The sequence below is a fragment of the Bufo bufo genome, chromosome 2 (genome assembly GCF_905171765.1).
Source record: "Bufo bufo chromosome 2, aBufBuf1.1, whole genome shotgun sequence".
In the NCBI taxonomy this organism is placed as follows: domain Eukaryota; kingdom Metazoa; phylum Chordata; class Amphibia; order Anura; family Bufonidae; genus Bufo; species Bufo bufo.
Window position 1 is genome coordinate 157,901,826 of NC_053390.1, and position 17,738 is coordinate 157,919,563.

Genomic DNA, 17,738 nt, shown 5'->3' on the forward strand with positions numbered 1-17,738 from the left:
GGGGGTCTGGCATTGAGGATTGATCTGGTCTGACATGGAGGTCTGATGTGAGGTCCTGATATGGGGGTCTGATGAAAACTATTTTCTTATTTTCCTCCTCCAAAAGCTGGGGTGTGTCTTATCTTTAGGTGCATCTTTTAAAACAAAAAATACGGTACTTGAATCTAGAAATCAAAAGGAAAACTGGCACTCACTGTACCAAGTTCTGTTCAGTTGCATATGTTGTATATGCAGCTGAACAGGAATATTCTGGAACCCATACGGTCAAGACTTGAGCAGAAGAACCTGCAGTCAGCCTATACGGTGGCATAACGGACTAATAAGTAATGATCAAACTATCTTTCCTACACCAGACAGAAGATGCCAGGATTTTAATGAAAAGCCGAGAGAACCCCATTAAAAAGTAAATTTATTCCAGCCCTAAGACTCTACAAACTATGGGTGCATTAACACAAACGCGAGACAGCTGTCCCAGTGTTGTAGACTGCAAAACATGGGCACCGGCCGTGTGCACCCTGCTTCACGGTGCGGACCCGTTGACTTTAATGGGTCTGTGATCCACAAGATGCAGCGAAGGATAGGGAAATGTCCTGTCTTTTGCGGCATGAAGTCATGGACTCGAAAGCACATGGAGACACAAGGAAGCACTTCCTTGTGCTTCCAGGTCCATTCCTCCACACCGCAAAAAATAGAACACGACCTAACCGTTTTAGTCAAAGGGTCTGCACCAAGATGCCGATGCCCGTGTTTTGCAGATACGCAGTCCACAACACAGACATGGCAGTCACAAATTCGTGTGAATGCACCCTAATGCCATGTGAAAAATAGGAGTACAAAACGTGAGAACCCAAAGTTCAGTTGCATACTAATTGATTTACTATATGAATCTGCTAGAAGTCACTCTTATTAATTCACATATTAGATTATTAGAAAACAGACCCTGCAGAACCCTTTTTTTTTTTTTTGCTTGTTTTTAGTTTGTCTTTTACACTTCAGAAAGTCACCGCCTGTGAATGTACAAGGCCACAACAGCGTATTAAACATCTGTGAAACGTGCTGAAAACAAAAACTTTCAGCACTTTGAAAATAAAAATCATATTATGGAAGGTATAAAAGCTATAAAAATTTGCAAAAATGAATGTTTAGGTTAGGAGTTGACTCTAATTAATCCACATTTTCTATATAAAAGGCAAGAATTTTGTCAGCAGATATATGTACATAAAAAACATTTATTTGTAAAATGGATCCACTATAGGCATTTGACATATAACCTGTTTCACTGTGGTCCACCAAGCTGGATGGTCCTTAGAGTGTAAATAACCACGGCACAGCACAATTATAAGTGCTGCTGATCTCTAGGCTTTAGTAATGGGGTTGTCAAAAAACAATCCCTTCCTATTTTTCACATATCAGTAATTGGTCTGCATTTTTTGGTAGAACCCCGAGAGAGACTGTGCCATTGCTGCCGCACCTGTCCTCTGAACTCGCTATATGCCTCCCATCCTGATGGCTTCCACTACAATCAATGTGTATAACAGATTACCCACATTTTGACGTTGGAAAGTCGCGATGATGACATGATATTCAACTTGAGCCAATGGCTGAGGAGCTTATAGATGAAAAGGACGGCAGTAGATTTGACAACTACTGATGAAAGCCTAGCAAAAGCAGCATGTTTGTGATTGGATTGTGAGCTGAATTTACAGATCTATGAAAAAGTATTTGCCCCCTTCCCATTTTCTTCTATTCTTGCATATTTGTAAGACTGGAATCTTTAAGATCATGAAACTACCTTTAATGTTAGATAAAGATAACAACGTTAACACAAAATGTTGTTTTTAAATGACCATTTGATTCACCTACCTGGCGTTACGTGAAAAATTGCCCACTAGCGAAACCCAGAAACCTGATGAATCTAAATATCACTTAAAGAGGACCTTTCACTAGTTTAAAAACTAAAAACTAACTATATCAGTGGGCATAGCGGCGCCCAGGGGTCCCCCTGCCCTTACTAGTATGTCTGGGCGCCGCTCCGTTCGCCCGGGATAGGCTCCGGTGTGTGCAGCTCCCTCTGTTGTACGGGGCGGAGTTTATGTATTAGGGTTCTCCCTTGCTGCAGCGCTGGCCAATCGTAGCGCACAGCTCATAGCCTGGGACTCCCAGGCTATGAGCTGTGCGCTTCGATTGGTAAGGTAGGGCACAGACGGATCCGCACCTATAATGCAAACGCTTGTATGTTTTGACTTACACTGAAAGTCAATGGGAGGCGGATCCATTTTCAATTGCACTATATTGTGTCAGTGAAAACAAATCCGTCCCCATTGACTTACATCGTGAGCCAGGACGGATCCGTTTGGCTCCGCATCGTCAGGCGGACATCAAAACGCTGCAAGCAGCATTTGGTTTCTGTCTCCAGAGCAGAATGGAGACTGAACAGAGGCAAACTGATGCATTCTGAACTGATCCTTGTCCATTCAGAATGCATTGGGGCTAAATTGATCCGTTTTGGGCCGCTTGTGAGAGCCCTGAACGGATCTCACAAGCGGAGCCAGAAACGCCAGTGTGAAAGTAGCCTAACGATCACTTGGCATTCAGGTTTTACATGTTGAAAATTAATCAAAATAACAGATGACATCCATAAGAATATGTCTAGTGGGTGGGACGAGCAACAGAACATTTGAGAGATTTTGTATGACATACTATATTACAGCACTCCAGATGTCGACTAAAACGGTTGCCAATGCGCCTTTAAAATTGCAGATGGCAACAAGACTTTTTAGCCGCGTCGCTATTTGCGACAGGGCTGCCGCGCTCGCTATAGCTGAATATTGCGACCGGGCATGGGAGCCAATAATAACTTGCCCTGTCGTCGATCACCTACGCTACAGGCTACACACCTCATTGCTGTGCGTCCCGGCACATCATCTGCCCACCTGTGCCGGGACGCACGCAGCTTCTGCGTCACACCATCTGCACCAGCGAAAGGACACAGGTGATTATATGATTTTAGCTTTTATATATATATATATTTTTTTATTTTTTTATTATTATTATTATTTTTTTAAGTCCCAACATTACTGGCCGTAAGGGGGGCACTGGGCGGACATTACTGGCCATAAGGGGGGCACTGATAGAACATTACTGGCCATAAGGAGCCACTGGGGGGACATTACTGGCCATAAGGGGGGCAATGAGGGGACATTACTGGCCATAAGGGGGGCAATGAGGGGACATTACTGGCCATAAGGAGGCACTGGGGGGGGGGGCATTACTGGCTCTAGAGAGGCACTGGGGGGACATTACTGGCTGTAGAGGAGCACTGGGGGGGGGGACATTACTGGCCGTAAGGGGGGCAGTGGGGGACATTACTTGCTGAAAGGGGGGCACTGGGAGACATTACTAGCCATAATGGGGGCACTAAAGGACAGTATGGGGTGAAATTACTACTGTGGAGCATAAATCTGTCGGGGAATTATTATTAAGTGTGGGGAAATTACTATATGGGGGCAGTGTGGGGGGGAATTAATCTAAGGTTTTATTATTATTGTAGGTGGCACTTATAATTGCTGTAGACACTATAGGGACATTATTTCTAGTGGGGTCACAATTTCTTCAGCAGTAGTATAGTACCTGGGGCATTGAGCATGGGCATAGTATTGGGAATGGCAGCAGGATGACATTGTTAGGACACCAGGATGTGGGGGGTTGATGGAAAAATTCAAAAATCGAACGTGTCTGTGTGACAAACTCTGTAGAGACGAGATGCGGCTGAAAGACTTTGTCATGGAGGTCTGGTCAAATGGAGAAGAGGAAAGAAGGTCTACTTGACAGGAGATGTCACTGGATGCAAGAGGTATGTGGTGCTGTATTCTCCAATATGTAGTGTTGGCTCATTACTGTGACCTGCATCTCATCTTCTCCAAGTCTTTTTATTTATTTATTATAGTTATAATTATGTCGATTTTCAATTCGGCGGCTAAAAATTTAATTTGTCTCCTACATTTTTCTGTTTAGGAGCCAATGACTCCTGTTTATTTTGTTTAGTCTGGAGCACTGTATTATTATAGATACCAGCTTTATATCTAATGTCTGGAGTTATGTCATCATTCCTCTGTTTTTGCTCTATAGGTATGCTATGGTCTTTCGGACTGGCCGAAACAGCGTTCAGAGAATAGAGTGGTGGTTACACATGCATATTATCCCTCCATCCACACAAAAGAGTCGTGGACACCTCTGCTGTTGACCAGTAGAGGTCACAGTGGCTGGATCCTCAATGATCATACAATTACCACCTATCCTTGTGAGTCTACCTATTCCTTTAATGTCTATTCTAATAAAACAGCTTCTGTTACAGTAGCAGGTCATTCTACAGCCTTAAAATATGTAGGATTGGTGTATTTGGGACAGGTGTACATACACAACTCAACCATACAAGAACACACAGCCATTCTTTGCATCTCAGAGTGAAATTACAGTCTACATGTACCCCAATTCTCGTGTTTCCATATCAGTTAGAGACAATATGCATTAAATGGTGTCAGAAAGAGAAAGCGGAGGGGGGGGGGGGGGGGGAGGGCTGTGAACCCATCAGCAGTCTTTGTGGGCCCATTTACATTATTTCTACAGGCGTTAAAAGTCTAACATTCTACATTTTTATTTCATAGCCAACTATGTTTCCTTCTCAAACCTATCAGATTATGATAAACCTTCTGTGAACATTGATTCTGGTGAACCATTCAATTTTAAGTTGATTTGTGTTTGACAAACGGTATTGAAAAGTATGACTCATTAAAAAGACAAGCAAATCTTGCATTCCAAAGTGATAAATCTGTGTGTCAGTCCACATTGATTGTACCCACAGTTGTCATAACCAACATAATGATGTATAGCTGTGTCTTCTCTTGATAGTGATGTTCCATTTAAGAATAGGACAATTTGAGCAAGGAGCAGTGGGTCTGAGATTTGATAGATGTCCTTGAGACAAACAAGACAATATCTCAATACCATATGCAAACTGACAAGGCAATGAAAAATGCGTTTTGTCCACATATTCATTCCAAACAGCAGCTTCAATAAATACAAAGTTAGACATCACTGTTACACATGACAAACGTAAAACTTCTTAATAAACAACAGTGAATGAGTTTTTGGCCTTAAAAAGGTTCTCTGATTTAGAAGACCTATTTTCATATATACTCCACAAGGCCACAGACCACAGGACCCTTATCTCAAGGTCAGAACCTCTCTATACTGCATTGCAGCAGATTTGTCCCTATGACACTGGCTGACCTGTTACATGTGCACTTGGCAGCTGAAGGCATCTGTGTTGGTCCCATGTTCATATGTGTCCGCATTGCTGTGAAAAATTATGTTTTACAATATGCAAATTTGAGGCTCAGCTCTCTCTGCAATTGCTGCGCCCTCTACACTTTGATTGACAGAGCCAGGAAGCAAAAATATCACAACTGGCCCTATCAATCAACGAGGAGAGCGCATGGCAGTTGCAGAGAAAGCAGAGCCTCTAGGAGTAACGCCCCCGTTGCTCCTAGAGTCTCATTTGCATATATCAACATAATTTTTCTCAGCAATGCGGACACATATGAACATGGGACCAACACAGATGCCTTCAGCTGCCAAGTGCACATGTAACAGGTCAGCCAGTGTCATAGGTACAAATCTGCTGACAGATGCCCTTTAAAATGCCAGGAGCCTGGTTAAAAAATAATAATAATAAAAAATAAATAAATATTACGCTTACCTTCTTGCTCTGCATTCAATCCAGCAACACCACTCCATCCCTTTCCCTAGGCTACAGCCAGTGACGTATTGTTTTAAAGTCCCAAATACTGCTGCAGCCACAACAATAAAATTCTGACTGCAGAACACGGAGAAGGAGTGCTGGATCAGGGGGAGAATAGGCAGGCAGGTTTAAAGGGGTTCTCCAGGAATGATTAAAAATGGCTTCCAGCAACCCATCCTAGAATGTGACTAAGACAGGTGCCTCCAGTTGCAGATTTGCTTAGGATGGGTGAGGGTGGCAGGACCTCACTACGCTCTGCACTCTGGCTCCTGCAGTCACTTTACTTGATGAGTTTTGCTGTCTGGCTGCTCAGCCATGAACACACATCTCATGCACAATCACTCCATTACTATCTATTGTAGAGCAGTAACACATAATAACAATGCCAGTCTGCTCCCCATTCCTGGCAGTCTGCTCAGCCATGAACACACATCTCATGCACAATCACTCCATTACTATCTATTGTAGAGCAGTAACACATAATAACAATGCCAGTCTGCTCCCCATTCCTGGCAGCCTGCTCAGCCATGATGGCATATCGTATGCAGGACTGCATCATCAATATCTATTGTAGACCCATCTTCTTATTATTTTAACAAATACCTCTTATATATAAAAAAAATTTAAAAAATATGTTAAGCGGCCTGATATCCCCCTTTAACAATACCCTGGCCAAGTAAATTATACTAAACTGATGCATTACTTCATTCAGTTTTTAGGAGAAAGGAGGTAGTAGCAGGAAAGGAAGGCAATGTGTTTGCCAGCATAAATGGGTGTAGAACATGTTGTTTATTTTAATTTTTGCGTCAATAATTCCCATTCACAAAAAAGCACTGGTTTCTTAGTCAAACGTTACATGTGCGAGTAATGCTACTTTCACACTACCGTTCAGAGAGGATCCATCTGATGTCTGCACAGACGGATCCTCTCCTATAATGCAGACGTTTGGATCCGTTCAGAACGGATCCGTCTGCATTATAGTTTAGAAAAAAATTCTAAGTCTGAAAGTTGTTCAGACGGATCCGTCCAGACTTTACATTGAAAGTCAATGGGGGACGGATCCGTTTGAAAATTGAGCCATATTGTGTCAACTTCAAACGGATCCGTCCCCATTGACTTACATTAGGCTACTTTCACACTAGCGTTCGGAGCGGATCCGTCTGATGTTTCATCAGACGGATCCGCTCCGATAATGCAGACGTTCGCATCCGTTCAGAACGGATGCGTCTGCATTAAAACTTAGAAAATTTTCTAAGTGTGAAAGTAGCCTGAGCGGATCCGTTCAGACTTTACATTGAAAGTCAATGGGGAACGGATCCGCTTGAAGATTGAGCCATATTGTGTCATCTTCAAGCGGATCCGTCCCCATTGACTTCCATTATAAGTCTGGACGGATCCGCTCGTCTCCGCACGGCCAGGCGGACACCCGAACGCTGCAAGCAGCGTTCAGGTGTCCGCTCACTGAGCGGAGCGGAGGCTGAGCGCTGGCAGGCGGATGCATTCTCAGTGGATCCGCCTCCACTGAGAATGCATTGGGGCCAGACGGATGCGTTCGGGACCGCTCGTGAGCCCCTTCAAACGGTGCGCACGAGCGGACACCCGAACGCTAGTGTGAAAGTAGCCTAAGTCTGGATGGATCCGCTTGCCTCCGCACGGCCAGGCGGACACCCGAACACTGCAAGCAGCGTTCAGGTGTCCGCCTGCTGAGCGGAGCGGAGGCTGAACGCTGCCAGACTGATGCATTCTGAGCGGATCCGCGTCCACTCATAATGCATTGGTAGCTGGATGGATGAGTGAGACCCTTCAAACGGAGCTCACAAGCGGAGCCCTGACGCTAGTGTGAAAGTAGCCTAACCAACAAAACTAAACCATTTAGGAAGGGTCCTAAATCTCCTTAAAGGGTCACCTGAAAAATGGGTATTAAGCTGGCTGACATTAGCGATGTGCTAATGTCAGCTGAACATAACTATATTAGTGCCATCTCACTGCTTGCCGCCGTTATTGAGAAAAACAAACTTTTATAATATGCTAATTAGTCTCTAGGTGCAGGGGGCGTTGCTCCGTTCTCCCACCTCTGGCCACGCCCTGACAGGGCCAGGAAGCGTTGGTCTCCTACCTCTGGCCCTGTCTGCAGTGTAAATCTCGCGCCTGCGTCGTCCTGTTCAGTATACGGCGCAGGCGCAGTGAGTGAAGGGCGCTCGCCAGCTGCCAGCTTCCTCACTGCGCATGAGCCGAATACTTAACGGCACGAGATCTCCCCAGTGCACAGGGCCTTGCAAATCATAATGTGCAAGGTTCATACATACTGTCTATATCTACACGCATGTACCATCACATATTCACCAGAGAAAACTAAAATAAAACTACTCCTAAGCCGCCTTTCACACAGTCCGTGTTTGATCAGTGATTTCCATCAGTGACTGTGAGCCAGAACCAGGAGTGGAGCCATACAGAAATAAGGTATAATGGAAATAACTGATCAAACACTGACCAATGATTGTGAGCCAAACACAGAACAAGTGTAAATAATTCCATCAAACACCGACTGTGTAAAAGAAGCCTAAAGCCTCATTCACGCGTCACTGTTTGGTCAGTGATTTCCATCAGTGATTCTGAGCCAAAACCAGGAGTGGAGCCATACAGAAATAAGGTATAATGGAATTATTTACACTTGTTCTATGTTTGGCTCACAATCACTGGTCAGTGTTTGATCAGTTATTTCCATCAAACACCGACTGTGTAAAAGAAGCCTTACGCTGGGTTCACACCTGAGCGTTCTGAAAGGAGCGCTCTGTATGCGCGATTGTACGGGCGTTTACAATCGTGCATACAGAGACAAGCGAACACACATTGTCGCGCGTTCCCGAAAGTCTATGTACGGGAACGCGCGACAAACGCCCCAAAAAACGCTCATGTACTTGTTTGAGCGTTGGGTGTTTTACAGCGCGATCGTACGCGCTGTAAAACGCCCAGGTGAGAACCATTCCCATAGGGAAGCATTGGTTTCTCCTTGTTGAGCGTTTTACAGCGCGTAGGAACGCGCTGTAAAACGCTCAGGTGTGAACTGAGGGTAAGGGCTCATGCACACGACAGTATTTTGCGTTCAGTATACTGGATGTTTTTTTAGTTCAGTATACGGAACATATACTGAACCATTCATTTCAATGGTTCAGCAAAAAATACTGAAGTGTCTCCGTGTGCATTCCCTTTCAGTATTTCCGTGCCGTGAAAAGATAGAACATGTCCTATTCTTGTCCGCAAATCACGGTGCTTGGCTCCATTCAAGTCAATGGGTCCGCAAAAAAAAAACTGAACACATACGGAAATGCATCCGTATGTCTTCCGTATTCGTTCCGTTTTTGCTGAACCATCTATTGAAAATGTCATGCCCAGCCCAATTTTTTCTATGTAATTACTGTATATGGCATACGAAAAAACGGAACGGAAAAACGGAAACACAACGGAAACAAAAAATGGAACAACGGATCCGTAAAAAACGGACCGCAAAACACTGAAAAAGCAATACTGTTGTGTGCATGAGGCCTAAAGCCTCATTCACACGTCCCTGTTTGGTCAGTGATTCTGAGCCAAAACCAGGAGTGGCGCCTCCACAGACATAAGATATAATGGAAAGATCTGCCTCCATCACCTTCCCTCGGTCCCTTTAGGCTATACAAGAGAAGAAATGACTGTACTAGGGTGCAGACACAATTTATTTTTAAGGTTTTTGAAATGCAAACCAGAAGTGGAATAAAAAGAAGATAAGTTTTATCTGGCTTTAAATAATAATGTCTCTCCTTTTATGATCCCCTCATCCCCTGCATCAAAAACCCTGAACACGTGGCACCACTCTCTTAGTAACAGGCCTTGATTGTTAAGAAAATTTCCTGTACAGCCTTACAGAAGTTAAATGCTTTACACAGTCAAAGTTAAATAATTCATCCTCTGATGTCTCACAATCTCCCCCTAGTGGGGACTGCAGGCAGTCACAATCCTGTCATTTAACTACTGGTATATGGCTGTGTGAAAGGAAGCTGGAGATTTGGTGCTCTTTAAGACGAACAAACAGTGTCTTAAAGAGGACCTTTCACCGATTCTTACCATATGAACTAAGTATACAGATATGTAGAGCGGCGCCCGGGGATCTCACTGCACTTACTATTATCCCCGGGCGCCGCTCCGTTCTCCTGCTATGCCCTCCGGTATCTCCGTTCCCTAAGTTATGGTAGGCGGAGTCTGCCCTAACGCTGGCCAATCGCATTGCAGAGCTCACAGCCTGGGAGAAAATAACCTCCCAGGCTGTGAGCTCTGCGCTGCGATTGGCCAGCGCTAGGGCAGACTCCGCCTACCATAACTTAGGGACTGGTATCTCCGCCTACTATAACTTAGTGAGCGGAGATACCGGAGGGCATAGCGGCAGAACGGAGCGGCGCCCGGGGATAATAGTAAGTGCAGTGAGATCCCCGGGCGCCGCTCTACATATCTGTATAGTTAGTTCATAGGGTAAGAATCGGTGAAAGGTCCTCTTTAAGCTGGCCCTGCAGTGAATACAGCGATATCAAATACTGCTTGCTGGAGAATAACTCCTTCTGGATCATGTGAACTAAACTCTAAATAAACTGCCTCTTCTCACTGGCGATATCACTACTTGTAGATTCTAATCTTGCTATGTTTTCCATAAAAATAAAAATCACTATCCATGTACGGAGTTCCTACTGAACTTGTGACAATCGCTATAGCTATGATTTAAAGGGCTTGTCCAGGACTAGAAAAAGAGGTCTGCTTTCTTCCAAAAGCAGCAGCACACCTGTCCACAGATTGTGAGTAGTATTACAGCTCAGCCCCAGTCAGTGAAGCTGAGCTATAATAGCAAAACACAAGCCATGGACAGGTGGGGGCTGTTCTCCCAAGTAAGAAGCCATGTTTTTCTAAAAAAAATGAAAAATCAAAGGTGAGTAAAATAACACGCAAAGAGGTAAACTGTCTCATTATTCAGGAAAAGGGATTTATCAAAGAGCATTTTGATAAATCATAGGTATAAAACAATTGCTTCCCACCTTTTTCTGTAAGAAAATGTCAGTGACTATCAAGAAGTTACTTAAAGGGGTTATGCCATGATTGATGTAAAAAATGAAAAGCAGACACCATATAGTACATGAAAATCTCTTTCTAACCAGCCCTGTAGATGCAGAGATCTTTACTAGATTCTTTACAGCCTGACAGCTCATGGGGTGTGTCCCTTCTGCAGCAGCTCTCACCCTGTAACTGCTACAGCATCTAACAGAACATATGGCTGGTGGCAGCTGAAGATTTAAACCCAGCACGTAAAATGTGTTTTGTGACACAAACTAGGGCTGAAACAATTGAATCAACGTTATTGATAATTTTCGATTATCGATTAATTGGCCGATTCGTTGCTATGCGGGCGGTCAGCCGCTATGCCTGCAGGTCCTTAAACTTTAAAATCACTGCATCTTTATTACCTTACAATGAAGCTCCAGTAACAGGCAGAGCGGGCGGCGGTGTAACGTCACTTACTCAAGTGACGCGCCTGCCCTGCCCACTTTATGAATGAAGCAGGCGGAGCATGAAGTGGGCAGGGCAGGCGCGTCACGTGAGTAAGTGACGTTATGCCGCCGCCCGCTCTGCCTGTTACTGGAGCTTCATTGTAAGGTAATAAAGATGCAGTGATTTAAACTATAAGTTACTGCCAGTTAAGGAATACTGCTGTAAATGGCGGGGCCGGGGCTGTTATGGGGAGGGGGATCTGTGGATGGCACTGTTATGGGGAGGGGGATCTGTGGATGGCACTGTTATGGGGAGGGGGATCTGTGGATGGCACTGTTATGGGGAGGGGGATCTGTGGATGGCACTGTTATGGGGAGGGGGATCTGTGGATGGCACTGTTATGGGGAGGGGGATCTGTGGATGGCACTGTTATGGGGAGGGGGATCTGTGGATGGCACTGTTATGGGGAGGGGGATCTGTGGATGGCACTGTTATGGGGAGGGGGATCTGTGGATGGCACTGTTATGGGGAGGGGGATCTGTGGATGGCACTGTTATGGGGAGGGGGATCTGTGGATGGCACTGTTATGGGGAGGGGGATCTGTGGATGGCACTGTTAGGGGGAGGGGGATCTGTGGATGGCACTGTTATGGGGAGGGGGATCTGTGGATGGCACTGTTATGGGGAGGGGGATCTGTGGATGGCACTGTTATGGGGAGGGGGATCTGTGGATGGCACTGTTATGGGGAGGGGGATCTGTGGATGGCACTGTTATGGGGAGGGGGATCTGTGGATGGCACTGTTATGGGGAGGGGGATTTGTGGATGGCACTGTTATGGGGAGGGGGATCTGTGGATGGCACTGTTATGGGGAGGGGGATCTGTGGATGGCACTGTTATGGGAGGGGGATCTGTGGATGGCACTGTTATGGAGGGGATCTTTGTATGACACTGCTATGGGGGAGATCTGAGGATGACACTGCTATGGGGGAGATCTGTGGATGACACATATAGCATAAGATGATATATAGTGTCATCCATAGATCCCTCCCGATAGCATGGTCATCCACAGATCCCCCTCCCCATAACAGTGCCATCCACAGATCCCCTTCCCCATAACAGTGCCATCCACAGATCCCCCTCCCCATAACAGTGCACAGATCTCCCTCCCCATAACAGTGCAAAGATCCCACTCCCTATAACAGTGTCAACCACAGATCCCCCATAACAGTGCCATCCACAGATCCCCCCCATAACAGTGCCATCCACAGATCCCCCCCATAACAGTGCCATCCACAGATCCCCCCCATAACAGTGCCATCCACAGATCCCCCCCATAACAGTGCCATCCACAGATCCCCCCCATAACAGTGCCATCCACAGATCCCCCCCATAACAGTGCCATCCACAGATCCCCCCCCATAACAGTGCCATCCACAGATCACCCCCCCATAACAGTGCCATCCACAGATCCCCCCCCATAACAGTGCCATCCACAGATCCCCCCATAACAGCGCCATCCACAATTTCTTTTAATATGGCCTTTTAACATAATTTTTCAAGTAAAATCATATAAACCCCTTTTTTTGTAATTTTGGTGTTTTTTCCCGATTAATCGATGAAATTATCGACAACTAATCGATTATTCAAATAATCGTTACCTGCAGCCCTAACAAAAACCCTTTAATCACTCCAATGCATGCGCCAAAATTTAGCCAATAAATATGTCAATGCAGAGTAGACTAAATAAAAAACCTCCATGTTTTTTTTCTTTATTGTAGCGACAGGTCCCTTTAATAAAGAAAGCATCACTTTTAACAGCCAGATGAAAATGGAGAAGCTGAACCTACTGCATTCAGGTCAGCAGACGATCCCGCACGTACACGGATGAAGGTCAGAAGCTGGTCCTATTTTCAATTCTGTCCACACGCGCTGAATATTCAGAATGCTTTCTGGCAATACAAGAGGCTGAAAAACCGACGAAGTCTGAACAGCACTTATGGTTGTAAACAGCGTAGTCAGAGGGACTTAATATTTTTCATTTTAAGTGAAACTTGACATGAGATGTGAATTTATTAAAGCCAAATGTCACTTGAAAAAACCTATTACTAAAGCAAACCTGTAACTCCTGTGCTTTCCATCCAAATCCTCCCTTGTACACGTATTTACGGTCTCCACCTTAGCCATAAAAAGCACTACAACAGCGGGCAAGGCCATGGAAATGCAGTAACGCATGCTTGGTATTCAAATGAACACCCTACTATGTTATCCACAAGGGCGACTCTGTTAGCAGCTTACAGGAAAAAGCCATGAGCACCCCACAAACATGAAAATTAGCCTCAACAACACATCGAGATGAGTTGTGATGATGGGACAATTGCTTTAAAGGGGCTGTCCCCATTACAACAACCTATGCCCTATCCACAGGGACAGGGGGCAACCCCTTTAAATAAAAGGGTTGTGCAAGATTGAAAAACCATGCCCGATACTGCAGGTCAGTTAGATTTGAAGTGAATGGGGCAGAGATGCAACATCAAAGATAAACAGTGGACAGTTTGTTTAATCAATTTCAAACCAGCACCTGGATCCTAATACTTTTGTATTGACAGTTACAGAGAAAAAACTGCAGCAGGAAGGGCACATCCCCTGAGCTGCCATGATGTCACTTTTGTACTCTGCTACTTCATAGTCATGAAATCAACCCTGCTACTTCATTTATGTACTTGGCTCTGCTGAGCCATCCCTGTTTGTACCCGAACTGCTTGGTTACTGCACTGACTTTCTACTCCACATTCCATGTTCCATTTTTTCTGTCGCTGCTGTATCCACCAAAGGATTCACATTCTATATCTTATGATGTTACTTCTGCTAAAACCTGTAATAAAGTAATCTTTAACTATTATAGATATGAAGAAGGGTCAAGTAAAAATAATCAAAAGCATTTAGCCAAGGTTTTATAGTCCTTGCAAAAACACAGAGTATATGCAAACCCAGACTTACAGTACATATAACCGTAATGTACTAAAAGTTTGTAGTATACTGTATAGAATAAATCCCTGACACCAGTTCTAAGTGATGACGATTGATATGAATGGAATTGTTACAATATATATTGAGTAAGAATTATAACTCTAAAGTACTGTATAAAAAAAATTAAAAAAACAGCATATTCTTCCAGGATAAAGAACTTTAAGTGCAAAATACACTCACATACTTACAACTTTTTAAACCATGAAGTAGGTAAGCCTCTTTGAAAATACACTTTAAAATGCAAAAACTGCAATTCTTCATACTCCGGTTTCCTGTCAGTCTACCATAAGCTGGTTCTCACACAATATCAGAAAAGCTGCACATTCCTTGTTTGAAAAGTAGATATTTTACTAAGGAATTAAACATACAGTTCAGGAAAAGTAATAACGCTTTTCAATACAAGATTCTAATTATTTTCCTTGATTTCACTTTCTACTGAGTAACTTTTCCTAATTAAGGGCAATTCCAAAGGGGGTGAACTGTAATGAACCGCTTTCATTATAAAATATGCACAAGAATTTATATTAACTGCAGAGAAATCAATAATTTGATTTAAGGAAAAACTTCTAATTGCAGAAAATGATCCAATGTCCCTTGAGCAATATGAACGATCGAGTCCATTGCTACACTTTATGAGCAGCTTCATAAACGATGTCCTGCACTTGTGGTGATCAACATGTCTCCACATAGATCAGTGATCGCCAAACGGTGTCTCACCAGCTATAGCAAACTACAACTCCCATCAGGCCCTGAGAGACACAGGTGGTCAGGCCATAATTGGAGCTGTAGCTTTGAAACAGCTGGAGAGCTCTAGGGTTGAGGAACACTGATGTAGATGTAAAGCTGGAAGTGTATGGATTTTATTGACCCGAGTAGGAGCTGAATGCAGATCAATTACTGGCCCCAGCAACAAGCCAATTGTGAGTGGGGGAGAAACCGGAATCGAACACTCCAGGAAAAGGAAACCTCCAGTGATCCACTTAAAAACCTCTTAGGATTTTAATCTCAGCGTACAAGTTTATGTAACAAACTTTTTTTTTTTTAAATTATAGCACTATGCTATTTGTAAGGCTACTTTCACACTGGAATTTTGGGTTCCGTTTGTGAGATCCGTTCAGGGATCTCACAAGTGATCCAAAACGGATCAGATTTGCCCTAATGCATTCTGAATAGATAAGGATCCGGTCAGAATGCATCCGTTCGGTTCCGTTCCGCCTCTATTCCGCTTTGGAGGCGGACACCAAAACGCTGCCTGCAGCGTTTGTGTCCATCTGAAGAAACTGAGCCAAACGGATCTGTCCTGACACACAATGCAAGTCAATAGGGACGGATCCGTTTTCTCTGACACAATAGAAAACTGATCCGGCTCCCATTGACTTTCAATGGTGTTTATAGTTTTGGCTATGTTAAAGATAATACAAACGGATCCGTTCTGAACGGATGCATGAGGTTGTATTATCTGAACGGATGCGTTTGTGCAGATCCATGACGGATCCACACCAAACGCGAGTGTGAAAGTAGCCTAAGGTGAATTAACTTGCGGGCTGGACACGCGACACATTTCAATAAGGGCTCATGCACACGACAGTATTTTGCGTTCAGTATACTGGCCATTTTTTGAGTTCAGTATGCGGAACATATACTGAACCATTCATTTCAATGGTTCAGAAAAAAAAAACAGAAGTGTCTCCGCGTGCATTCCGTTTCAGTATTTCCGTACCGTGAAAAGATAGAACATGTCCTATTCTTCTCCTCAAATCACGGTACTTGGCTCCATTCAAGTCAATGGGTTGGCAAAAAAAAACGGAACACAAACGGAAATGCATCCGTATTTCTTCCGTATCCGTTCCGTTTTTGCTGAGCCATCTATTGAAAATGTTATGCCCAGCCCAATTTTTTCTATGTTATTACTGTATACTGCACATGGCATACGGAAAAACGGAAAGGAATGGAAACACAACAGAAACAAAAAACGGAACAACGGATCCTTAAAAAACGGACCGCAAAACACTGAAAAAGCCATACGGTCGTGTGCATGAGCCCTTAGGGTTAGAATAAGAGGAGACTTGAATCACCATAGCTTTTAACTCTCTATTGATTGGGAGATTTATACTGAAGCTTACCTAATCTTAATATCTTACCCAAAAAGAGAATTACAAGCAGCCTGTGTTGAAAGTACTGGGAAGTAATATAGCCCTGTGATCACAGCAGCATCAGCCCTGACTTAAAGAGGACCTTTCACCGATCCTGACATTGTGAACTAAGTATCATGACATATACAGCGGCGCCCAGGGATCTCACTGCACTTATCCCTGGGCGCAGCTTCGTTCTCCCGTTATGTCCTCCGGTATGTTCGGGGACTTGGTTATAGTAGGCGGAGACTTAGGGGACTTGGTTATAGTAGGCGGAGAACCAAGTCCCCGAACATACCGGAGGACATAACGGGAGAACGGAGCGGCGCCCAGGGATAATAGTAAGCGCAGTGAGATCCCTGGGCGCCGCTGTATATGTCATGATACTTAGTTCACAATGTCAGGATCGGTGAAAGGTCCTCTTTAAGAAGTCTCTCTCTCACTGCAGCATTAATGGAGCGAGGGGTGAAAAAAAGACTAGCGAGTAACTGTAAGCTAGCACAGTGACAGGACTGTACTACAAATCCACTGTATTTGTAACAAAGCAGACAATTACTTCCTGCTACTGAATTACGAAGAAGATGTGAATCTGTAGAAAAGGTAAATCAGTGGCACTACACCAAACCTATGTTCTTTAGGAAATAAATACCAAGGAGTAATGCCTTGCGGTGGTGCTCAGCCTGTAGCAGCAGTACGTATGCAAAATAATCTTCAAAGGAGAGAAACAAAACGAGCGGCACTCACCGATTTGTAGAAAGGTATGCTTTAATCCAAAGCAGGAGGGGGGTGCATGGGGTGCAAACACAGCATCAAGCAACAGCCGTTTCGCGCGTGTATGCGCTTCTTCTGGCTTTCCACCATTGACAGGGGTCACGGCACCTATAAGTGTGCACAGGAAGCCGCATTATCGCAGTAATTGCTTACTTAGTCAACACCTGAGGTTCAACAACGAACGACAGGGATTGTTAATCGAAGGCGGGACCCCTTCACTGGTGTAAAGTGCATGTGCAAATACATAACCAATAAAAACAATATAAGTACGTAAATACAATTAATACAAGAATGCTTCATTACAGAAATACACTCATATCTATTTTTTTATTTAATCCCAAAGGACCCGTTGCGTCTGTGCGTAGGATCCACCTTGTTTCTCTTCTCAGAAGCTCCCTCTCCCTATCACCACCTCTCTCAGTGCGATTAACTATTTCAAGACCGGCAAAGGTAAATACGCTGGGATTTCCGTTATGTGCCCTGTTCACATGATCTATTA

General features: G+C 44.2%; 1 protein-coding gene across 1 annotated transcript in view; it reads right to left on the reverse strand.

Moving 5' to 3' along the window:
• Positions 1-17,738, reverse strand: part of FBXL17 (F-box and leucine rich repeat protein 17) — an 854,796-nt gene that overhangs the window by 710,014 nt on the left and 127,044 nt on the right. The gene's annotated exons all lie outside the window — the stretch shown is intronic.